General features: G+C 34.6%; 1 protein-coding gene across 1 annotated transcript in view; it reads left to right on the top strand.

Moving 5' to 3' along the window:
• The window catches only part of LOC120307456 (contactin-associated protein-like 4), a 123,399-nt gene that overhangs the window by 85,258 nt on the left and 11,937 nt on the right, over positions 1–26,204 (top strand). The window lies entirely within an intron of this gene.

Here is a 26,204-nt window from a genome sequence, read left to right as displayed (position 1 = left end):
GCTGTGTTGACTGTGGATCCACCTAGCAGATATGCCTTCCGGCCTATTTGGCCCACTAATTAGAATAACATAGGGTACTTTGTGAAATGCTTTGCTGAACTTATGTTCCCATAATCTTTTCAGAAAATTATTCAGTCAAAAAAAGAAATGAGGTTAGTCTGAGTAATTTCTCTCAGATTTCAGTTTGGCTCCTTCATTCTGCTTTTGACAACTGTTGGTGGGACACCTAGCCGCTTCTCAGAGAAGACTTGAGCCGATAAGAGCTTTGCTGATATTTTATGTAAGTGTCGCTCTCAGCAAAAAAAAATTAAAAAAATAAAAAAAAATAAAAATTGATTTCATTTAAAATGGTAGTTTTGCTATTCAGATGGCTGGTCAACAACAGGCTTAGATTTAATAGGCTTTTAAATTAATCTGCAAGATAGGGGAAAAAATCTTGAACAAGCAAAATTGATGCTTTTTTTTTTTTTTACAAATCAAAGACCTTTGCAAATTCTCTCATGTACTATGACAGGTATGGCATACTTTTGAGAACTGGGAAGATTTATAATATATCTGGCTAGTTAGAATAGTGTCAATGTGTGTGTGTGTGGGGGAGGAAGCTGATAAGGTAAAGCAGAGGCAGGCATTGAATTTCAAAGACTCCCAAAAGAGAGAAAAAAGGTTTCAAAAAATACTGAGAACTGGGAGACCATAAAATGAAAGCAACTCATTCCTAATTTTTAACTCATTAGAAGAGTGTCCAATTCCGTACATCCAGCCATTGATATCATTTTCAAATTATGGTAAGCAATTATTCTACATTATTCTAAATTGATCAGGTCACATGCAGACAAGCCAATGTAGGTGATCTGGGGTCTAGAAATGAGGGCTAGGAATAGAAGTTAAAATTGTTGGGTTTTGTCTTCAGAAAAGATGACTAAACCAATTGTGGGAGACCTCTTTACATTGCTGGAAAGATGTCACACAGAAGAAAATCAAGATATGCTATATATTATCCTTGAAATTAGAACACATGAAAATGGTCATATATCTCAGAAAATCAGGTTCTGATTGAATGTTTGTGGGTGAAGGTGGTGGACTTCCTTAAAATAGAACCAGCTACAAAGGAAAGCGTTTACTGTAACTCCCTTTCAGTGTTGGATGTGTTCAAGCAAAGACTGGGCACTTTTCTGTTAAGGATCTTTTAATTTGGATTTCTGAGCAGGCGTTTGGATCCAAGGGCTCCTTCCAGTTATATGATACAATTCAATTATTTTACACAAACAAGAATTCATGGAAATGGATCCTAATAGTTTGTTTCTAAGATAAGCCCATTCACCATGGGAAAAACCATACAGTTCAACACAAATCTTCATTGGGGACTGTTTCTTTGTATCCTGACATGAATCTCTCTCCTGATATGGATAATCAGTCACTCTTGTGCACCATGTTTATTATTAATATTTATAAATATATTTGCATATTCTATATTTAAGGTTAAGTTTTATATTGATAAAATTTTACTAGAATTGTGTATTTGTGATTGGATAGTTTCTGACAGCTCTAATTATTCCTATTTATTCATCCTGTTCTATGTGTACTGAGCAAGTAAATAGTATAATTATCTAAGGATCCTTCCCCACTTGCATTGAATCATAGTACAAATACACCCTGGTAACCATTTTTTCCTGCCCTATCCCCATCTTTATCTTGTCCTCATCCTGTACAAGCAATTAAACTTCTCCTTAGTAGTTTTGGCACTAACATACTCATCCGTCATCAAACTGCAATGGTTTATCATGTATGCAGTTTGACACTTTACACCTATCATTCTGACAGTAGTTTTATCAGGGGACTGTCCACTTTAGGCTGGTGTGATTCCACTTCCTCAATAATGTCTTCCAATGTAAGAGCTAGTTTTCAAATTGATGCAAGATTCAGAGGTCTTGAACCATACACAGACTTCCCTGTTATCAATGAAGAGAACTGTCTCCTTCCCAGTGCACAATAAAACTCAGAAGATGTCTGCCCTTAGCTAGATTGAGATGCATTGGATTTAAAGGGAAAACAATTTGCTTGTTGGAATTTTTCTATCATACATATTTAGTCTTAATTAAGTGATTGCTAAAAAGAACTCTATTTGGGAAGTCATGACTAGAGAAAGAATAACTTTGGGTTCAGGCAGATTCAAATGATTTGGTAGTTATTCTGATTGGGGAGTGGGAAAGTCTGGTTCTTTCAAACTGGGGTCTATCCCCATACTCAAAATCAAGATATAAAGAATAATTCCCATTCTGCTTGGACATATAGTAATATTTATAATCAATGGCGGAAACTAGTAATGTATGAAATCATGGCTTATTTTGCCTAAATTCTACATGTTTTCCCAAAACTAGAGGATTTCACTAGTATGTCAGCACATAAACCCACAATCTCCATCCAGAACTGAATATTGTTGGAAATATCAATGTGTTGGTATTAGTTATGAAATAATTTTTATACTATTCCAGATGGCATGCTGATATTCCTACCAATTGTGAGGAACAGGTTTTGGAGGGTGATTTTACAAAGGGGCTATACTGAACCCATAGCTCAGCAAAATAGGATTCTGAGTAGAGCTGAACTTTGATGTGAGAAGAAAAAAAAAGAATATTTTATCAAACCTTCATGATCAAGATGTTTGTGATGTTATTCTATAAAATTTGTTTCATTCGATGTATAGTAGTTGTTAAAACTTGACTCAGGGTTAAAAGAATAAAAGCTTATGTCAATAGATCAAAAAGCAGATGCTGGTATTCCATTTAATTTAAGTCTAGACAAATCTATCAGTTTTATTGCAAATGTTACTGGCTATCCAGATAATCTACTCTGATAATATAATATAAAATAAATGAAAGGATGATAGAAAGATAGAACATAGTATCTAATACACAAATTATTTAGGTGAGTTGTTAGGACAAAGCAATTTGTCATGTTAATGAAATTTAACATAAGATTTAAAACCATGAATAAATTCCAGATTTTTTCTTTATTATTAGTTGTAGTTTAACAATTGAAATATTTGGTTTTAATTTTGTATGTTTTGAAAATGTACCCATGAAAAAAGAAAAAAAAAACTACAAAGTAGAAAAATCACAGGCTGGATCTAGGCTCACTAATTCTTGGATGTAAGAAAATTGCTACTGAGCCTTTAAGTACTATCTACAAAAACTACCCTATACTTACTGTAACTTATTGATTCTTTTACTTCTTCAAAGTTTCAAGTAGGAAACAAACGACTTTCATTTCTGACCAACTCTTTGAGCAGGTGAGCTTTAAAGCCAAAGCATAGTGAAAAGGTCGTAAAGAAAAATAATGTGCTATTAAGTGAAAACTGGATCTATTTTGTCTATACCCAAGTCAATAACTGTTTTCTTAACTTTGGTCAGAGAAAAGAAATATTGAAAAAGGTGTTGAGAAGTCCCAGAAAGAGAGAGTTCTATAAGAGAAATTAATTTATTGGATAAAGTTTACTGAGCCATAAACTCTCCCCAAAGTTTGTCTCAATCAAACTTGCAGGCAAGTTTCTCAAGTTCTACAGAGGTATATTCAGCATACAACAGGAAATTGCAGTGTTTTCATTAAAAGACTGAAGTAGAATAATAGATGAGTCCACTGGAGGAAGATGGCAAATAAATTTAAATCAATAAATAAATAATCCTAAAGTCATAAAATTGCAGACCTAACCAAAACCTCAGAACTGAACTGTCTCTGTTGTAAACCAGTTCAAGCATCAATTTAGTACATGGGTATACAGAGAAAGCAGTGTGCAATATCTCAGTTACAATGTCTAAGCAGCCCAAATCACAAAAAAATCTGTCTGACGTTCAAATATAATTTTAAACAGAAATAGTTAATCTTCATTTGGGGAAAATATTTTTTCAGTAAGAGCTGAGGTGGCGCAGCAGTTAGAGTGCAGTACTGCAGGCCACTTTAGGTGACTGTGTTCAGCAGGTCAGCGGTTCAAATCTCACCGGCTCAAGGTTGACTCAGCCTTCCATCCTTCCGGGGTAGGTAAAATGAGGACCCAGATTGTTGGGGGCAATGTAAATATATATATGCATTGCTTACTGGTGTACACCGCTTAGAGAGTGCTTGCACTTAAAGCGGTATATAAGTCTCATAAATAAATAAATAAATCCAGTTGTTCTCCAAAGTATTTTATATGAGAGTATACAGGAAAGCAGAATCATTGCTTGCAAATTTTGAATAAGCCCAAGAATCAATAAAGTAACACACACATACAGAGAGTGTTTGTCTGTATGTACACTGTCAACACTACAAATGAATTTGGCTAAAGCCATTTTCCCTTTGTTTTTGGTTGCCAAAGAATTGGGAGGGGGAATGAGTATTTTTTAGCTTAGTCAAAACAATAAATTGTTGACTTCCAGTTTTGGGTTGCAGTGGGTGCAGGCACATGAAGAGACTCTCTCTCTTTGTTACCTGCTTTTTCTCTGCCGATAGACCTTTAATCGGGTCAAAAAGTCACCCTGGAGGGGTGACTACTGATGAGGAGGACTCTCGTTGATTATGGGGGGAGGAGGCAGCTCCTTCCACGGTCCGAGGCAGCTCCTCAGAGCCGACGGAGAAAAGATCGGCCAGTAACATGGCCAATCATTTAGCTGTTCCAGCCGAAAGTCAAAAGAACATCTAAGCATTAAGAAACCATCATGGATGATCCTGGTGAGACTTTTCCCTCTCTCTCTTTGCCTAACTACTCTCCTGTTAAAAGCCTTTTGTAATTACTTCCCTGCTTTGAAAGAGCTGCCTTTGTTTATCTGGGGAAAAGAGCTTTCCATAACAAAGGAAAAAAAACTTCTTATTGACTATTTTTATTTTTGATTACTTGGGGGCCCTGGAAAAATCCTTATCATAAAACTTTATGATTATATCTTCTAAGCTGGAGAATACTGTTTTCCTATGTCTTGGACTTATTTTTTTAAAGGGATAAATCTTTATTGTTTGAAAACAACAACAACAACAACTGTATGAGAAGCCGGAAAAGAGATTCCATAGCTATTTGACATGGCTAATCTCATTCTTGGTGTCTGGAAGAGACTTTCATAGTTTACTGAGGACATCTTGTGGAGAAATTTAAAGCTGCAACCATTTCTTGTTTGTATTGGTCCAACAGCTGTTATTGGTGGGGGTGGATACTGACTAAATGTTTTGGAATATAGCCTCCACTAAAAGATAACATGATTGGATTTAGTTACTAATGAAATGGAGAAACCATATTCACAACTCAACTGTAAACTCATACTGGAAAAAAAATATAGAAGCCACTGAGGAAATATGTTCCCAAATAAGAGAGGGAACTGCAGAAATAATAAACAGAAATTCTACTGTGAACTTATAAACTGACCTTCAGACTCTATTTGATCATTCTACAGACCAAAAAGCAATAGAAGAGGAATTAATTTACATACAACCTATGGAGACTTTGGATGACCAAAAAATGATTGTAACTAAACTATCTACAATTGCAAATCTAACAAAAATGGACTTGAAATTACAACTGTTGGAGAATTATGACAACTTTGATAATCAACTACTAATTATAAAATTGGACATGATCAAGTGTTTTATCCAGCAGACCGAGTCAGGCATCAAAAACAGAGGATGGGAGATCTTTTACTGACCCAAATGACATTACAAGCAATAATGGGAGATCTATTTGTTGAAATAGAGGCTTTGTTATGGAAACCTGTTTGGCATAAAAAGAAAGCCAGAATAAGACTAAAAAGAGAAATTTAAAATTATATGTAATGGATTAAAAAGGTTTTGAGAAATATGGATTGATTTAAGGACTAAGATTTAGAGTTGAAAATTTCTGATTATTAGAATATATATGTTAAACAGAATAAGAATGTATTTTGGAGCTTCCGGTACGAGGCGACGGCGATGGCGGCTATCTTCTAGCCGTCCAGCTGGGGAAGTGTCAGAGCCGCGGAGCACAGCGTGCATCAGCTGGCCCGCGGCTCGGAATTCCCTTCCCGGGCAAAGGGAAGGGACAGAGAGCGCAGGAATAGAGGTAGAACCCCTAAACCCCCTCTGGATTTATTTCTAGAGGGGGTGAAAGGAGTGTTCCCTCGGAGCTCCTGCTGATCTCCGCCTCCCAGCTGTTTTTGCTTCCTAGGAAGCAAAAGAAACCGCCGCTTCTATCTCCGTGTTTATAGTATTTTGGTGAGTAATTTTTAAACGGACAGAGCAGTTTAAAGGATTTTTGTTATATAATTTAGGTGTTTATTTTTTTTATTATTTGATTTTGATTATTTTTCCTCCTTTTCTTTGTTATATTAGTGAAAGGATTTAAGATGGCGTTTTGAAAGTGTCGGAGTTTTTTTTCCTTTCCCTTTTGTTTTACTTTCCCTTTTTAAGGATTGGATTTTGCTTTTGCTTTTGGTATAGAAAATTTTTTTTTTTGTTGTTGAATTGTTTGCTCTTTTATCTTTTATTCTTTGGATTTTCTCTGGATTTTCAAGGACTATAGTTTGTCTCTTTTTAAATTCTTTTTCTTTCCTCCTCCCTTTTTGTGTGGAGGGGAAAGGGAAGTGAGAACTGTGCTTTTTAAAATGGCTTCAAAGAGGCAGCAGCCTTCTTCAATACCCAAGGTTGTTTCTTCTCCTATAACTTCTACTGCACAATTACAACAACAATCTAAACATGTACCACCGGCTCAGCCACCACCCTCCCCCCCCTTTGCCTGGACTTTCAGCACAAGAGGTTAGAGGCATAATGGGAGAGATTGTAGTTCAAATGAGAGAGGAAATGAAGCAATTTGCCTCACAGATTAAATCAGAAATTAAATCTGATCTTAAAGAAGAGATAACGGGGATAAAGACTAAATTGGAAGAAAATAATAATGATTTGCGACAAGACATACTTGCAGCAGTTTCAGGTTTGGCTACTGTGGTGGTTAAGCTCGATGCAAGGCTTGAGGAAGTGGAAAACAAAGTTGATTCTTTTGATGATAAAATTCAAGATGTGGAAAGGAAGGTGGAGTCCTCACAAGAAGATATCTTGATGTTTCAGTACAGACAGATGGAGTATGCCCTGAGGATTAGAGGCCTCAAGGAAGATATGAATCAAGATTTGGTGGAGGTGGTCCTTACTGATCTGGCGGTGGCCTTGGATATGGATAAAGGAGAATTACATAGAGAAGTGGAAAAAATTTATAGACTCAATTCTTGGATTGCTAAGCAGAAGAATTTGCCTAGAGATGTGGTGATTTATTTTACAAAGAAGTCCCTGCGGAATGAGATTATACAAGCCTTTTACAACAAAAGATTTCAGATTGCTGCCCAAGATGTTATCATTCTAAAGGAAATCCCATCCAAAATTTTAAGAAGCAGGAAAGACTTCGCTTTTTTAACCAATGAGCTTAAAGCCAGATTGATGCCATTTAGATGGGAAATTCCGATGGGTATTGTCTTGAGCCATGCGGGGACACGCTACAGATTGAATACAGTTGACAAAGCTAGAGAGTTTTATACTTCGGTCCTGGGTGCAGGCTCAATTCCATCTGGTTAGAAATCTCCGAGTGGCAAGGAAGTCGAGCAGCAATCTGAGGCATTAGGTTTGGTTTCCGCTGGAATGATACAAGCTGAAAGGCAACGCCAGATGGAGGTTAAAGAGCAGAGGATGACTCGTGCAGTTTATAAGTGTAAAGAGAAGGAGCAACGTAAAAAAGAGCCCAAAGAGAATTCTTCTGGAAATGCATCACCGCCGGTGGGAGGAGCAAGACCCAAGAGTTATGCAACACATGCAGCTCTTTCAGATCTTGATGGTGTCTTCTCCAGGCTGCGTGCCAAGGGAGATGGCAAAGTTTTTGACCTGGAATGTTAATGGATTGAATTCTCCTCAGAAACGGAAAAAAATCTTTTATTATTTGAAGCAACATACCAATGACGTTATTTGCTTACAGGAAACTCACATCTTACTTAAAGATCAGAAATATTTAGTCAATGCTCATTTGGGATCTCATTTTATATCTTCTGCTCCTGGGAAGAAAGGGGGAGTTGTTATATATGTTAAACAAAACCTACCAGCTTGTCTGGTAGAATCAGATCCCCAGGGGAGATATGTGATGATTGAACTTGGTATATATGGTAAGAAAGTACTCATAGTGGGACTTTATGCTCCAAATCAACAACAGGAACAATTTTATAAGCAGTTACATCAAAAAATAACATTGCTTGACTATAGATCAGTGGTATTAATGGGTGATTGGAATGGTGTCTTAGATATACAAAGGGACAAGAAAGGTTCCTCTCCTTTTCTTAAACAAGCAAGGTTACCTAAAGCTTTTTTTGATATGAAGGAAGACTGGGAATTAAGGGATTATTGGCAGGAATGTAATCAAGAGGAGAGAGATTTCACTTTTTTTTCTGATAGACACCAATCTTTTTCAAGAATTGACTTTTTTTTTTATTACTACGGATTTGTATAATAAAGTAAAGAATGTAAAGATTTTTCCTAGATCACTGACGGACCATAGCCCAGTTTGGATGGAACTGACTCAAGAGAAAGAGGAAAGGAGATCCTGGAGAGCTAATGAAAATTTGTTTAGACAAGAGAAGAATGTTCAAAAGTTAAAGGAGTGTTTAAAGGACTATTTTGTTTTGAATATGTATAAGGGGACTTCAATGTCAATGGTATGGGATGCAGGTAAAGCATTTATGCGTGGTGTCTTGATAAAAATGAATAATTGTCATAAGCGGAAGCAGATTCAGAAACGTAGAGAACTTGAAGACGAAATTAAATCAAAAGAAAGGGTCTTGATTCTAAATCCTTCTGATGAAAGTATTAAAGAATCTGTAAAGTTATTAAGGTCACAATTTAATATGTTGATAGCAGATCAAGCTGCAACTAATTTATTGTTTATGAAACAAAATACATTTTGTAATGCTAATAAGCCTGGGAGATGGTTGGCTTATCAATTAAGAAAGAAACAGAGACAGAGAATAATAGAGAAAATAAATTACAAGGGTAAATTAGTTTTTCAGAAGGAATTGATCAAAAAATCTTTTTTGGATTATTATCAAAAGTTATACAAATCTACTAATGTGCAACTGCTAGATATAAATAAATATCTAGCTGAGGCAAGTTTCCCCAAACTGACTGAGGATCAGAAACATGAAATTAATGGCTTAATTACTAAGGAGGAAATTGCCTCAGCAATTCAACAATTGAAACTAGGGAAAGCACCGGGTACGGATGGGTTAACAGCTGTTTATTATAAAGCTTTAATGGAGGAGATGATCCAACCATTAAATGATCTTTTTAATGGTATCTTACAGGGTTTAGAGATTCCTCCTTCATGGCGTAGTGCTTTTATATCATTGATTCCAAAGGAGGATCAAGATCTTACTTTACCAAAAAATTATAGGCCTATATCTCTTTTAAACGTGGATTATAAGATATTTGTAAAAATTTTGGTAAATAGGCTTATGAGGGTGGTGCATCATCTTGTGCATAAAGATCAATCAGGGTTTATAACTGGAAGGTATATGAAAAATAATGTTAGACAAATTATTAATCTATTAGAATATTTAGACAAGAACAACCAAGTTTCTGCAGGGCTCATATTTTTAGATGCTGAAAAAGCATTTGATCAATTGAATTGGCATTTTATGCTAAGAGTAATGGAAGAAATGAATTTTGGCGAAAAGATATTACAAGCCCTCATGGTAATATATCAAAAACAAATGGCACAACTTATTGTTAATGGAGGTTTGTCGGAGGTTTTTACAATAGAGAAAGGTACTAGACAGGGGTGTCCTTTATCGCCATTGTTGTTTGTTTTAACATTGGAAATATTATTGATTAAAATTAGAGAGTCTCAGGAAATTAAAGGAATAGAAGTTAACAAAAAAGAATATAAGTTGAGAGCTTTTGCGGATGACTTGGTTGTTACTTTGTCGCAACCTGATCGCTCTGTAGTAAACTTATTACAGTTGATTCATTATTATGGTTTGGTTTCGGGTTTCAAAATTAATGTAAATAAGAGACTTCCGGTGGTTAAAGCGGTGGAGATGGCGGCTACTTTGTAGCCGTCCTCCTGAGACGGTGTCAGATCCGCGGAGCACAGCGTTCATCAGCTGGCCCGCGGCTCGCAATCCCCTTCCCGGGCGAAGGGAAGGGGTAGAGATCGCATGAATAGAGGTAGAACCTCTTAACCCTCCCTGGATTTTTATTTTAGGGGGGTAGAAAGAGTGCTCCCTCGGAGTTCATTGCCTTCTCCGCCTCTCAGCTGTCTTTGTTTCTTCGGAAACAAAGCGAAACGCCGCTACCATCTCCGTATTTAAAGTAACCGTGAGTAATCTTAAACCGGACAGAACTGTTTAAAGGATTTTATTTATAGTTTAGTTTTATTTTATTTTTTTTTAGTTTATTTAGTTTATTTAGCATGTGTTGATTTTTTCTTATTTTTTGAGCTTTCTCTTTTTTTTTTCCGGGCGGAAAAGTGAGAGTGAAAGTAAAATGGCGTTTTGAAAGTTTTTTTTTCTTTTGAAAGACGGACTGGCTAAACTGTTGTTTAATACTGCTTTTCTTTTTAAGTTTTTCTTTATCTTTTGGGAGCTTTTAAATTGATTCCATTTTATCCTATTTTACCTTATTTCTAACTTTTGGACTATTTATTTTTTTATTGGTATTTTTATGAAGAAAGAAAGATAAATTGAAATGGCTTCAAAACGACAACCAGCTACTACAGCTCCTAAGGTAACTTCTTCTCCTGCCACTTCTACTGTGCAACAACAACTTAAAATAATACCCTCAGTGCAGCAACCTAAAATTACTCCACCCTCACCTCCCCCATCTGGCACATCAGCACAAGACATTAAAGAAATAATGGTAAGTGCTGTGTCACAGTTTAGGGAGGAAATGAAGCAACTTTTGGAACAGAATAAATCTGAAAGCAAGGAAGAAATGAAGAAAGAGATGAAGGAGCTTTTAGAACAGAATAATACTATATTGAGGGATGATATACTTCTAGCTTTATCTGGAGTGGCCTCAGTGGTTGTGAAGCTGGACTCTAGAGTGGAGGAAATTGAAGAAACAGTAGAACTTTTGGACTATAAATTCAAGATATGGAGAAAAAAGTGGAAACTTCACAAGATGATATTCTTATGTTCCAGTATAGACAGATGGAATATGCTTTGAGAATAAGGGGCCTGAAAGAAGATAAAACTCAAGATCTGATGGAAATGGTGATTAATGACTTGGCTGTTATTTTGAATATAGACAAAGATGAGTTACGTGGGGAAGTGGAAAGAATTTATAGAGTTAATTCTTGGATTGCAAAACAGAGGAATCTGCCTAGAGATGTGGTGATATATTTTGCTAAGAAGTCCTTGCGAAATCAGATTCTGCAAATTTTTTACAATAAAAGATTCCAGATTGCTGCTCAAGATATTATTATTTTAAAGGAAATTCCACCTAAAATTTTAAGAAGCAGAAAAGATTTTTCTTTTCTAGTAAATGAACTTAAAGCAAGACAAATGCCATTTAGATGGGAGATTCCGATGGGCATTGTTTTGAGCCATGCGGGGACACGTTATAGACTTAACACAGTTGCTAAAGCTAAGGAATTTTATAAAACGGTCCTGGGTGCAGGCTCACCTTTGCCCATGATGCACAAAGTTTTGAGTGATAAAGAGATGGAACAGAAATCTGAAGATACAGGTGCGATGACTGCTGGACAGGTGGTATGGATGTCTCAAGTAGAGGTTAAAGAACAGAGAATGACCCGTGCAGCACACAAACGTAAAGAAAAAGAACAACAGAAAAAAGAAAAAGAAATCAAAGAATCTACTCAGCAAATTGTTTCAGTGCCGGTGGGAGGAGCAAGACCCAAAAGCTCTGCAACATATTCTTCAGTAGCAGAATTTGAGGGGATCTTCTCCAGGCTTAAGGCCAAGGGAGATGGCAAAGCTCCTGACCTGGAATGTTAATGGATTAAATATTCCTCAAAAGAGAAAAAAAATCTACCATTATTTGAAACAACACAACAATGATGTTATCTGTTTGCAAGAAACTCATATTACATCTAAAGACCAAAAATACTTAAACAATCCTCGTTTGGGATCTCATTTTGTATCTCCCACCCCTGGGAAAAAAGGGGGTGTGGTAATTTATGTTAAACAGAACTTATCTGCTACCCTGTTAGAATCAGATCCTCATGGAAGATATGTTATGCTTGAACTTGGTTTATATGGCAAGAAAATTCTTATTGTGGGGTTGTATGCACCAAACCAGCAACAGGAGCAATTCTATAGGTTGCTACATCAGAAAATAACTTTGTTGGACTATAGATCTGTGATTTTAATGGGAGACTGGAATGGTGTCTTAGACATACAAAAGGACAAAAAAGGCTCTTCTACCTTTTTTAAACAGGCTAAACTACCTAAAGCCTTTTTTGACATGAAAGAAGATTGGGAATTGAGGGACTATTGGCGTGAACGCAACCTAGAAGAAAGGGATTTTACCTTCTTCTCAGATAGACACCAATCTTTTTCAAGAATTGATTTCTTTTTGATTACAACAGACTTATATAACAGGGTGAAGAATGTAAAAATTTTTCCTAGGACATTGTCTGACCATAGTCCAGTATGGATGGAACTGTTTGCTGAGAAAGAAGACAGGAGATCCTCGAGGGTGAATGAGAATTTATTCAAACAAGAAAAAAATGTTCATAAATTAAAGGAATGTTTAAAGGAATATTTTGCTTTAAATATGAATAAGGGAACATCAATGTCAATGGTGTGGGATGCAAGTAAAGCTTTTATGCGTGGTATTTTGATAAAAATGAATAACCTGCATAGACAGAAACAGACTCAGAAATGTAAAGACTTAGAAGAGGAGATTAAATTAAAAGAGAAACTTTTAATTTCAAATCCTTCAGATGAAAAGGTGAAAGGAGCTTTAAAACTGTTAAAAACACAATTTAACATGTTGATGGCTGATCAAGCTGCAACCAATTTATTATTTATGAAACAAAATACATTTTGTAATGCTAATAAACCAGGGAGATGGTTGGTTTATCAGTTAAGAAAGAAACAGAAACAGAGGAATATAGATAAAATAAATTATAATGGTAAATTGGTTTATCAGAAAGAATTGATTAAGAAATCCTTTTTAGAATACTATCAAAAATTATACAAGAGTGCCAATATTCAAACTACAGATATAAACAATTATTTAGGTAAAGTTAACTTTCCTAAATTAACAGAAGATCAGGAAAAAGAGATTAATGGCTTAATTACTAAAGAAGAAATTGTTACAGCTATTAAACAATTGAAATTGGGCAAAGCGCCGGGTACGGATGGGTTGACATCTATCTATTACAAAACTTTAGTAGAAGAGATGACTCAACCATTGTGTGAATTGTTTAATAATTTATTACAGGGTTTAGAGATCCCTCCATCTTGGCGTAATGCATTTATATCATTGATTCCAAAAGATAATCAAGATCTTACATTGCCTAAAAATTATAGGCCTATATCTCTTTTAAACGTGGATTATAAAATTTTTGCAAAAATTTTAGCTAATAGGTTTATGGGGATCTTGCAGAAGTTGATACATAAGGATCAATCGGGTTTTATAACTGGAAGGTATATGAAAAATAATGTTAGACAAATTATTAACTTATTAGAGTATCTAGAAAAGAATAACCAAGTCTCTGCAGGCCTGATATTTTTGGATGCTGAAAAAGCCTTTGACCAAGTGAATTGGCAGTTTATGTTATGTTTAATTAAGGAGATGAATTTTGGACAAAATATATTACAAGTATTATCTAATATATATCAAAAACAGACTGCTCAACTTATTGTAAATGGGGGTTTGTCAGAGGCTTTTGTAATAGAAAAAGGAACAAGACAGGGATGCCCGTTATCTCCGTTATTGTTTGTTTTAACATTGGAAATTTTGTTGATTAAAATTCGGGAGTCTCAAGAAATAAAAGGAATAGAAATTAATAAAAAAGAATATAAATTAAGAGCCTTCGCAGATGACTTGGTTGTTACTTTGTCTCAACCTACCAGTTCGGTGGTAAAATTATTACAATTGATTCAACAATATGGATGTGTTTCTGGTTTTAAAATTAATAATAATAAGACCAAAATATTAGCTAAAAATATGACTAATGGTGATAAACAGGTTTTAGTTAACTTAACAGATTTTGAAATTGTTGATAAGGTAAAATATTTGGGGGTCACATTATCTGCTTCTAATGCAAAACTGTATAAAAATAATTATGAAAAGCTGTGGATGGAGGTACAGAAGGATTTAAAAAACTGGAACAATCTACAGTTATCCCTTATGGGTAGAATTGCAGTTATCAAAATGAATGTCCTGCCAAAGTTTATTTTTTTGTTTCAAATGTTACCTATTTTAAAGAATGAACGTAATTTAGATGAATGGCAAAAAGGTATTAATAAATTTGTTTGGGCAGGGAAAAAACCAAGGGTGAAACTTAAAATAATGCAAGATTTTCGTGAGAGAGGAGGACTCAAGGTACCAAATATGAAATTGTATTATGATGCTGTAGTATTAACATTGATCAGCGACTGGGTGAATTTAACAAATATAGAAATACTTCATTTGGAAGGTTGGGACTTACTTTTTGGATGGCATGCCTATTTAATATTTAATAAAAAAGTGGATTGGGTTTTCAAGTCTCATATTATAAGAATTTCTTTGCTTAGAGTGTGGAGAAAGTATTATAAAAGTGACTTCAAAATACCATTATGGGCTATACCTCGGCATGCCATAGAAGGCATAAGGAAAGGGGTTAATATGGATATGGTCTCTTATGCACAGTTACTTAGATGGGATGGCCAAGATTGGCAGTTAAAATCTTTGGAAGAATTAACGCATGAAAATTTAACTTATTCATGGTTCCAATACAGACAAATAGTGGACAGATGGAAGATGGATTGTAAAATGGGCTGGCTTAGAGAAGATGAAGCTCTTTTAAAACAAGTAAGAGATCAAAGGCCAACCCATATTAAGAGAGTTTATGGGGTTTTAGTGGAATTGGACTCAGAACCTGAATTAGTTAAAGATTGTATGATTAAATGGGCACAGAATATTGGTGAAACGATTTCAATGGATACCTGGGAACTTATTTGGATAAGAAATGTTAAATTCACACAAGCGCAAAATTTAAGAGAGAATTTTTATAAGATGTTTTATAGATGGCACCTTGATCCAAAGAAAATGTCCATTATGTACCCTAATCTGCAGCCGAAATGCTGGAGATGTGGACATTTGGATGCTACCTATTATCATACTTGGTGGACGTGTAAGCATATAAAAGCTTTTTGGATTAAGATATGGTGGAATATCCAAAGAATTTTTAAACGGAGGGTAAAATTTACTCCGCAATTATTTTTACTAGGTATTGTTACTGATTGTGATGCTAAGGAGGTTATATTGATGTTAAATTTGATTACAGCCGCTAGGCTGTTAATAGGGCAATATTGGAAGAAGGAATCCTTGCCTACTTTGCAAGAGTGGTTTCACAAAGTTTCGTATCTGGCAGAAATGGCAAAGATTTCGGCTTTTTTAAAGGAGCAATCTCAAGAGAAATTCTTTGCAGTATGGGAAAAATGGATAAATTTCATACAATATAATTTGGATATGGAAAAATATCATTTAGCTTTTTTATAACTTGTAATGATTGTTTTTTCCTTCTTTCTTTCTTCCTTTTTTCTTTACGTATTATTACTTATATATTTTTTTTATATATATATGTTCTATTTTTCGTCTACTTTTTTCTTTCTCTCTCTCTTTTCTTTTTCCTTTTTTTTTCTCTCTTTTCTTAGTATATATTATTCATTTTAAAGCTTATGTTATGCATATTATTATTATATATATTATTATATATATTATTATTATGATCTTTATTATTTTTATTAATTATCTTATAAATTGTAAACGTTATTTTTTAAAATTTGTTAAATAATCCTATATTCAGTTCTGGGAAGTCGGGGGGGGAGGGTGGGGTGGTTTGGGAGGGGGGGGATGTTTATTTGTAAAATTTTGAAAAATTTCAATAAAAAAAAATTAATGTAAATAAGACTAAAATTTTACCTAAAAATTTGTCTAGTCAGCAGAAGCAGATTTTGGCTAACTTGACGGGTTTTGAGATTGTTAATAAGGTAAAATATTTGGGGGTGATGTTGTCTGTTTCTAATGTAAAATTATTTAAAAATAACTATGAAAGGTTGTGGGTCAGGGTACAGAAGGACTTGAAGAATTGGGAGAAGTTGCAATTATCCCTCATGGGAAGAATTGCAGTGATAAAAATGAATATTCTACCCAAGTTTCTTTTTTTGTTTCAAATGTTACCGATTTTGAAAAATGAGATTAACTTAAGTGAGTGGCAGAAGGGTCTTAATAAATTTATTTGGGCAGGGAAAAAGCCAAGGGTTAAGTTTAAAATTATGCAAGACTTCCGTGAGAGGGGTGGACTCAAGGTACCAAATTTGAAATTATATTACGATGCGGTGGTTTTAACACTAATTAGTGATTGGGTAAATTTGACAAATCCTGAGATACTTCATATAGAGGGATGGGATTTACTTTATGGGTGGCATGCCTATTTAATATTTAATAAAAAAATGGATTGGGTCTTTAAATCTCATATTTTAAGAATCTCTTTACTTAGGACTTGGAGAAAATATTATAAAAGTGATTTTAAAGTTCCATTATGGGCCATACCTTGGCATGCGATAGAAGGAATAAAAAGAGGTGTAAAAATGGATATGGTGTCTTATAGTCAGTTACTTAGATGGGATGGGCAAAACTGGCAGTTAAGATTACGGGAAGATTTAGCGCAAGAAAATATTATTTATTCTTGGTTCCAATATAGGCAACTAGTAGATAAATGGAAGGTGGATTGTAAATTGGGTTTTCTTAGAGAAGATGGAAATCTTATTAAGCAAGTCAAGGATCAAAGACAAACCCATATCAAGAGAATCTATGGGGTATTAGTTGAAATGGACTCAGAAACGGAATTAATTAAAGACTGCATGATTAGATGGGCGCAGAATTTTGGTGTCCCAGTCTCATTGGATATCTGGGAAACCATTTGGGTGAGAAATGTCAAATTTACACAAGCACAGAACCTTAGGGAGAATTTTTATAAAATGTTTTATAGATGGCACCTTGATCCACAAAAAATGTCTCTTATGTACCCTGACGTACAACCCAAATGTTGGAGATGTGGTTATACGGATGCTTCTTATTATCATATTTGGTGGTCATGCAGAGAGATAAAAGCATTTTGGATCAAAATATGGTGGAATATCCAGAGAATTTTTAGAAGGAGGGTAAAATTTACTCCGCAATTATTTTTGTTGGGCATTGTTACAGATTGTGATACAAAGGAGGTTGTATTGATGTTAAATTTGATTACAGCCGCCAGGCTGTTAGTAGGACAATACTGGAAGAAGGAATCTTTGCCTACATTGCAGGAATGGTTTCTTAAAGTAGCTTATCTGGCGGAAATGGCAAAGATTTCGGCTTTCTTAAAGCAACAAACGCAAGAGAAGTTTCTTGCCGTTTGGGATAAATGGATAAAATTTATACAATTTAGATTGGGTATTAAAAAATATCACATAGCTTTTTCATAAGTTTTATTTTCATATATAGAGAATGTTATATATAGATACTTTTTTTTATATATATAAATATAAATCTTTTAATTTAATTTTTTATTTTTATTTGTTAATTTTTAACTAAGCCTATATTCTGCTCTGGGAAGCTCAGGGGGGGGGGAAGGGAGGGTGTTTGTGAGGGGTGGGGGATGGGGGGGGTTATATTTGATGTTTAGTTTTTTTTTGTATATGTTGTTTTTTGTTTTGTATTATTTTTGTCTTTTTGTAAAATTTATAAAACTTTCAATAAAAAAAAAAGAATGTATTTTGGAATAATATGTGTATTTGTATGAAAATTATTTTGTAATGGAATGAGAATAAGAATATGAAAGAGGTTTTTAGAAATTTGGATTGCTTTAACAACTAAGTTAATAAGATGATGTTTTGTGTAATAATAGGTATGTTCTTTTTTTTTAGACATGATAATTATTTGAATGAGATTTAAATGCTACCTGAAGAAATAAGAGAGATTTGTGATAAAATCAATGCTTTATGAGATTATGAATTAGAATATATCTGGATTAGTATTTTAGAAGGGATACCTGAAGTGATAATACATTTATCTAAGATTAAATTGGACTATGGTAACTGTAAATTAATAAAGTTCAAAACAGGATTAGGATTTATAGATATGTAATGTAGAAATGGATTATGTTAAATAGGTTATATTATTTGAGGGAAATAGAGGGAACATTTAATGTATTTACTTGAGCTATTATATGATTTTGTTTCTGGATGATTGATCACCTAACCATCATGGTGTGTCTTGAGTATTCTGTTGTAAAAGTTAAAAAACCAATAAAATTTGTTATTAAAAAAAACAATAAATTGTTCCGTGGGAACCAAGGTCATTGGTGATTGCATTTTGGTGGGCTAAAGCTTCCATTAGAAAGCCCACTCAAGTAGTTAATTGGGGAATGTGATTTATGACATATTACTAGGGTGGAAATTCAGCTTTGTAACATTGTAACCTTTGGGATGGAACTTCAGTCTTGGTTTCACTTTTGATCATGCTGATACTATGTAGCCAAATAAATATGTTCTTTAAGGAAACTTTTTTGCCTTGGAGTTCTCTTTACTGGTTTCATCTATTCGAACCATGACATACACATTTAGATTTTCATTTTAGATTTTCATTTTTCTCTTTAAAGTTATATCAGAAATTTCCTTTTTCCTCTTTTCCATCAGCTACCCTTTCTAATCTTCAAACCTATAAATCACAAATTCATTTTTCTCTTTTTTTTCAGCAAAAAGTCCATTAGGGGTTTCCAGTTACTAAAAACTGTAATTGTTGACCTTTCTCTATCAAACAATTTAATTTTTCTATCTCTGCTACTCCTGTCATTTTTACCAACCAATCCTCCATTGTGGGTATTTCAGAGTCTTCCCATTTTTTACTCATATGATAGTCCAGTATTTTTCAGCCTTGGCAACTTGAAGATGTCCAGACTTCAAGTCCCAGAATTGCCCAACCAGCTCAGCTGGCTGGGGAATTTGGGTGTTGAAGTCCAGATATTTTCAAGTTGCCAGGGTTAAGAAACACTGTAATAGTACATTAATAGTAATCTTCCACGTCTCTTTTCTGAAATCATACAGCAATGGTTCATTGTTTTAAAAAAATTATCTTTAAAGTTATAAGGTAATGTAGATTTCAATTCTTTTAACCCTATATTTTCCCATTGTTCCATCAATGTGTTATGTCCAAAGTTCTTAGCTCATTGTATCAGTCTTTCAATTGTTCTTCAATTTCAAATCTCAATAAAATTGTATTCAGCAAGATAGGGTCATAATTTCTACATAGTTTAACTTCAAAATTATGTCTTCTACCATTCAATTCAATTCTAAATGTCTTATTATCCACATTAAATCTTTCACTTAATTGTGCATATGAAAACCCTTAAAAAGTAAATCCCTCTGCAGCTGGTTGCTCTCTTGAGTTCATCTTACATTCTCCATATTCCTGTTTCATCAACACTCAGTCATGTAAACATTTTTCTTACAGTTTCATTCCATTAAAATGCTTCTTGTGCTGAGATCCATAAAAGCATTTTGGGCACAGTTTGGGTTTATATCTATTCCCAGTATGTCACTTTTAATATAATGATTCTTAAAATCTATATTAACTTAATTTTATTGTACCATTGAAAACCAAGCCACCCAAGCCTCAGATCATGCTTTTCTAATTCTAAAATTCTTTTCCAGCAACCATTTAGTTTAATCATAAAATATTATGTACTAAAGAAACAGAGGGATCATAGAGAAAAAAAAAGAAACATCAGAAAGAATTGTTAAAAATACAGTACTTTGCTTGTAGTTATGGTTTTAATATAAAGCTTCTGAGAACTGTTCTGCACTGAAAAGTTATTTTTCCATTAGGTCCTTCACCTCTTAAAGCAGTCAGACAGTATTTGATTCCCAAATTGTAGTAGAGAAAAGAATGGAAAAAAACAAAGGAAGCACATGCCACAGCCTTGCCCAGCACTATAATATCCTTATGCAGAGGTTCTAAATTTGGGTTCTTAGCTAATTCAGCTGGTAAAAATATCACTGATATAAAAAGTCCCCATGAAATGTCACTGAGAGATCCATGACTAGGTTTTATGGTTATGTTTTTCATTTTTCAACTGTTAATAGCTGTCAGGAAACTAGCAATATAGGATTAGGAAAAGGGTAGATTCAGCAACCTATTTGGGGCTTAGTCATATTTAAATCTCTACAATCCTATGTAAATATGTTTTCCTTCAAAATATGGAGTTTCAAGTATGGGCACTTGGAAGAGTTTAGAATGTTAGTGAGATATTTCTGTGGCTTTAATTTGCACTGACAGATTCTAATTTTTCAAAAAGAACTCATGGGGCTATGAAGGACTGCCCCATTTTCATAGCTCAGTAGAGAATTTAAGCATATTTCAATGGAAAAGAGTTCAAAAAGCTTATTCCTATGTATAGTGTACAGTGTTAAACTGCATATGAGTATAAGGAGATTAATCATATTTACACAGAGAATTTTTTCTCCTTCTATGCGTAAGAATGGAGTCCTACATATTTATGTGTGAGTAATGTAGAGACTGAGTTGCATGCAATGTCTTTACATTAATTGTCTCTGACTGTAGAATGAATAGTTGTCTTGAATGTTTTTGAGGTAAACAAATCTCACATTAAAGTTAGGTAGAAATATATAGAACAAAAAGGATTTTCAGAGATATACAGGCAGTTTGTAACCCTTTGAACTTCTGTGGAATGAGAACATTTCAGAATTTGATCATATTTTCTGGCAAGCTTTGAGATTGGTCAGTTTATGTTAATTTTGTGGGAGGCTTCCGTATGACAAAAATGGAAATCAGGAAAATATTTACCTATTATCTAGGCACTGAATATTTAGTTCCTTCCCAAACAAAGGCCAAGTTCTCTCATTTGAAACTAGGTAAAGAAGAAACATACTATGAATTTTAAGTACAGGGTATCTGAGGATCCATCTCTCCCCAATGGGAGAAGAACCATCCCACTTGTGCCAATGGCAGAGGCCTGCTATGGATCCCATCTGCTAAAATATTGAAGCAGGCAAGATCAAGAAGAAGAGCCTGTTCTTCTGTGGCCTCATCCCTGTGAAACATTCTTTCACTGGGGGTAAGAACTTCCTTTTTGGACTTCTGGAAAGCCAATATGTGAACAACTGGTTCTTTGTGTGGATGCTACTTCCGGAAGTCCATTCTGGGCCTGGGCAACAAAAAATTAGCTACCATTCTGCTGAATTGGTGCAAACTGGCTAAATTCCACCACTACTGGAAGGGTATCAAACCTGGCTGTGCCAGTTGGCCTGGGCCCTGAGGGGGGCACTCATCGCTGGAGGTGGCTGACAGGGGAAGCAGATCTCATTCCCATCCCATCCATCTCTTGGCTCTTGTAGGCATGGTTTTAGCACATAATATTTTAATGTCAGTTCATTTTAATTATTTTTCACTTTTCTATAATTTGTAGGCCACCACAGTTACCTTGTAGAGGAGATGGGTGACAGAGAAAATAAATAAATAGATAAATAAATTTAGTACTGTTTGGATCCTGTTGCTTTAGCAATTGTATTATTTGAAGAACAAAGTGTTCTATCCCAACCTATAGCCATCTTTGTTAAAGCACAAGGACCAAACCCCTGTTGATAAAATAGGCTAGAGACTTTAAAACAAAACAAACCCCTTTTAATATGAGTGACAAACCTGCCAAATAGTCCAAAACATAAACAGCAAAACTCAATCGAAGGAAATAGTCCATAGGAAACACGATGCAAACAGAAGAGTGGTCACAAGCAAGACGAACAGACCAGGATTCAAAGAAGTACTTTGCAAACGGTTGCCTTCAGCAACCAGCACCACCCACACTTCCTCTTTTTATACAGCAGTCCCAAGGCGTGCCTCTCAGTGCCTTCTCCTTTTACCCTGGAGTTGCTGTATTGACTGCTGCTGATTTACTCTTGCTTATTGACGACATGTGCATGCATCAATTAGCATGTCCATCAGGTGTGAGTCCTCTGAGTTGTTCTCCTCACACAGCTGAGCTTCATCAGGAACACAACTGGGGGGGCCCAGGCTCTGCATCAAATCGTGAGTCTGTAATTCATCAGAGCCTCCCTCTGCCCCTGATGGCCCTTGAAATGCCTCCTCTACCTCCTCCTCAGATTCCTCAGATTCAGCTGTTGGGAATCACACACAAAGGTATATTGATCAAGAAACAAAGATAATGGATGGCTATCAAATTCATCATAATCAAGCTGCCTCATATATTTCCTTTCGTTATAGATGTAATTGTTATGATTATTCACAGAAGCTATTTCTCTTAGTTAGACTTAGAATTTTTATTATTAATAATAATATAGTTTGCCCTGTTTAAAGTGCTGGGGACACGAACACTGAACCTTTAATAATATAAGCCCTATGCCAGTTGACTGATCAACTCTGTGATGATTTATTGTACTGTCTCATTACAAGATAGCAGCTGCTGCTATTGCTTTGATATTAAGCCTTAAGGAAATATTAGGTTGTGGCAATTTCATAAACTTGAAGTGCACGTTGTACTTCTGAGATGAAATAGTCAGAAGCCTTAGGAACACTTCAACATTGCTCTTTAAATCTGACCTTGAAAAAAGAGGCAGTCTTGAGATAATACAGTAGTGGCCAAAATTGTGGAAACCTTTTGGGAAAAGTGTACATTTGAGATTTGATGTATGGTACTACTTTTTTAAGGGTAGTACCATAAAATTATATGTCAATGGAAAGATAATTTAATCAAGAATGTAATGCAACAAAGTTTGTTCAGTTCTGTATTCTATGAAAAGTTATAGCCAAATAATCAGAAAAAGGAAGCATAACTTGTTTAGGTTGATATCAGGTAGCTTTCCTTCATCTGATTGTAGCCAATGAGCATGGGTGTTTATAGAGCCAATCAGGTGTCATCTTGTTTTTGCAATGAGCCAATCAGATCACAGTAGGATTCAGTTACTGATGTCATGTATTGAAGCTGAGAGGAGGACATGTGTCAGTGTGTTATGTGATTGCTATCAAGTTGGTTTACAAGCTTGTAAAATGTAATAAAATTAAAGTAATGGTGCAAAGAATTGACTGGTTGCCCAGAAAGTGATGTAAAATAGTATTATTAAGTGAACAAGGCTACAGTTATAAAGAAATTAGAAGAAAAATTGATGGAAACTTAACCAAAGGTGGCATTTCTAAGTTTTTGAAGAGGTATAAGGAGACTCAGTCCTACAAAATCACACTGGTAAAGGCAGGAAAAGGTGCACAACAGCAAGTAATGATAGAAGAATTAAAAGACTGTGCCTACGTGACAGAGAAAATCATCTGGGTTTATACAAGATGAAATGACACATTGCAATGTGAAGTTGAGTGCAAGGACTGTTCAGTGCAAACTGCAGGAATTTGGCCTAAAATCTAGAATTCCACAAAAAAAGCCACTTTTATCTCTCAAACAAAGGTTGAAAAGACTAAACTGGGCTAAAACCATGTTACCTGGACAGAGGAACATTGAGACAGTGTTATTTGGAGTGATGAGATCAAGAACTCTCTGTTTGGTAGTGATGGCATAAAATACATAAGAAGAATCAGAGAAGATTTGCATCCTGATTGCATTATATGTACCGTGAAACACCCAGTCAGTGTTATGATCTGGGATTGTATGACATCAAAAGGTGTGGGTAGAATTTGTGTGATTAATGGGAATATAAATGGCCAAAAATACATTAATGAAATACTTGAGCCCAAACTGAAGCCTTCTGCACATGATCTTTTCCAAGACAATGAAGCATTTATATTTCAACAGGATTCAGCTCCATGTCATGTTGCTGCTGTGTGCAAAAAAAGTGGTTTCAAGATAATCATATTCCACTGCTGGAATTGCCTGGGAATAGCCCAGACCTTAACCCAATTGAAAATCTATGGAGCCAACTAAAGAAACTTGTTAGTCAGAAGCGACCCAGCAATAAAACCCAGTTAATAGAAGCAATCATTCAATCTTGGTTTTACATTATAAGAGCTGCAGTATTATCTGACATGGTGATAGTTTTTGTATGTCTCATTTTTTCTATGGTGATAATTTTTGTATATCTTGTTTTTTCTACGTGTTTGACTTTTCTTCTTTAAAACTGCTATTCTAATAGCAAATCCTTCATAAAGGTTATTGCATCACATTCTTGATTAAATTATCTTTCCATTGATATATAATTTTATGGTACTACTCCAAAAGAAAATGGTGTTATTAGCCATCAAACCTCAAATGTACACTTTTCCCAAAAGTTTTCCACAATTTTGGCCACTACTGTAAATGTATAAAAGAAATTTAAGAAGATCTGAGTAAATACATGATAAAGTGATTGCTTCTTTTCATGACTCTGTTTACTATTCTTTTAAAAATGAGGGCAGTTTTGTTTCTAGGAGGAGAGTATTTGTGATAAACAAATTCCCTGAAACAATTTGACAGAGAATCATGGGAAGTGTAGTAGGAACTATGTAAACTCCTAGATTAGGAAGGGCTCATAAAATAAACATTAATGTTTATTTGTTTTTGAACTATATAGTTGCCTCTTCCTTTAGGACATAATATGGATAATCTTGAGTTTTTCAGTTCAGTTGTCTACCGCATTGTTTCAGCCTTGTATTTTCCATGCACTGATTTTAATTATGCTCTCTACAACCATGCAAGTTTATAGTAGTACTATTGCAACTCAGACTGAACATATTTTGAACATATTACCTACCTCATGATATGGTTTCATGTTGTGTCCATCAGATGACTTTTTGATGTGGTCAAGCTGTAACAGTGATTCAAGCTAAAACAATTCAATTATAAAGAGCAGGATACTGAATCTTTTTATATAATTTTTGGTAGAATTCAGTTTTTTTTCTTTTTGGTAAATGAGATCTGCAGAAATATGAACATGCAGTAAATATTATGATTTTTTAACAGTATGTTTTGCAATTTCAGTCATGCTAAGCGCTGTCCACTAAAATATCTGCTTAAACTAAGGGGCTATAATGATTTGTGAAAAATTATCTAAATATACAGTACATAAGGTTATGGTTTTCAAATGTAAAACAATTAAACATAGTTTGATTGTTAGCATTAAAACTAATGATACATAATACAGATATAGATCCTAAAAATACAAATCTAATTTGGTTTTTAAGTTGGCGGATTTAACTTCATATACATGATACTTTGAGAAATTATAAATAGGAGGTTGTATGATTAATCTGCAATATGAGAAAGCATTTTATTGGGGGCTAGGAGGGGGAAAAGATAGTTTTGTGTGGAAGAAACAATGCCATTTTATTTTCTGTTTCTTTATGTGTTTTTTTTTACTATTTGTGGAAAGTTCAGGGAGATATTGGGGAATAAAGAAAAAACATTTTTCTTATGTGAAAAATATAACTCCTCAAAATAGAAATCTTCCTGACCAGGGAAATCAAGATAATTGTGACCATGCTTATAAGCACCAATCTTACATAGGTTTGGCACAATTGCATTTTCTGTTATACTTTTAATATGATCCATCAACACAGTGACTCCAACAAAATTCACATTATTGCCAGTGGCAATTTAAAATTGGTTGTCCAGAAGTACATTCCATTTATCCCATTTCTCATCTCTTGAGTTTCTTGCTTTAGTATCTTTCCTTAGCCAGGAGGGTCTCTTTATTAATACCATTCTAATGTGCTCTATCAACTGGAATCCATGAATCCTGATCCATGGGGCATCAAAAAAGGTTGAAGTTCCCCTGGGTTTGAAGGAAAATTTATGATCTATGTTAAAACTTAGTGGCACTAATGGGAATTTTAAAATATGTCATTGCTCATGCCCAAAATATACAATGTAGAGACAGAGATATCTTCATTTACGAGGAAGCTTTCCACATGTATAAGATAATTCCAAATGATCATATCTGAATATAGCCTAAAATGAAATAAAGTCTAAATATTTTGATGATTTTACAGGGAGGATGAGTTATCAGTGGAAT

Source organism: Crotalus tigris, unplaced genomic scaffold (assembly GCF_016545835.1).
Source record: "Crotalus tigris isolate CLP2741 ecotype Arizona unplaced genomic scaffold, ASM1654583v1 scf7180000017783.2778290, whole genome shotgun sequence".
Lineage (NCBI taxonomy): Eukaryota > Metazoa > Chordata > Lepidosauria > Squamata > Viperidae > Crotalus > Crotalus tigris.
The sequence above is the reverse complement of the archived record's forward strand: the minus strand, read 5'-3'. Positions and strand labels throughout refer to the sequence as shown.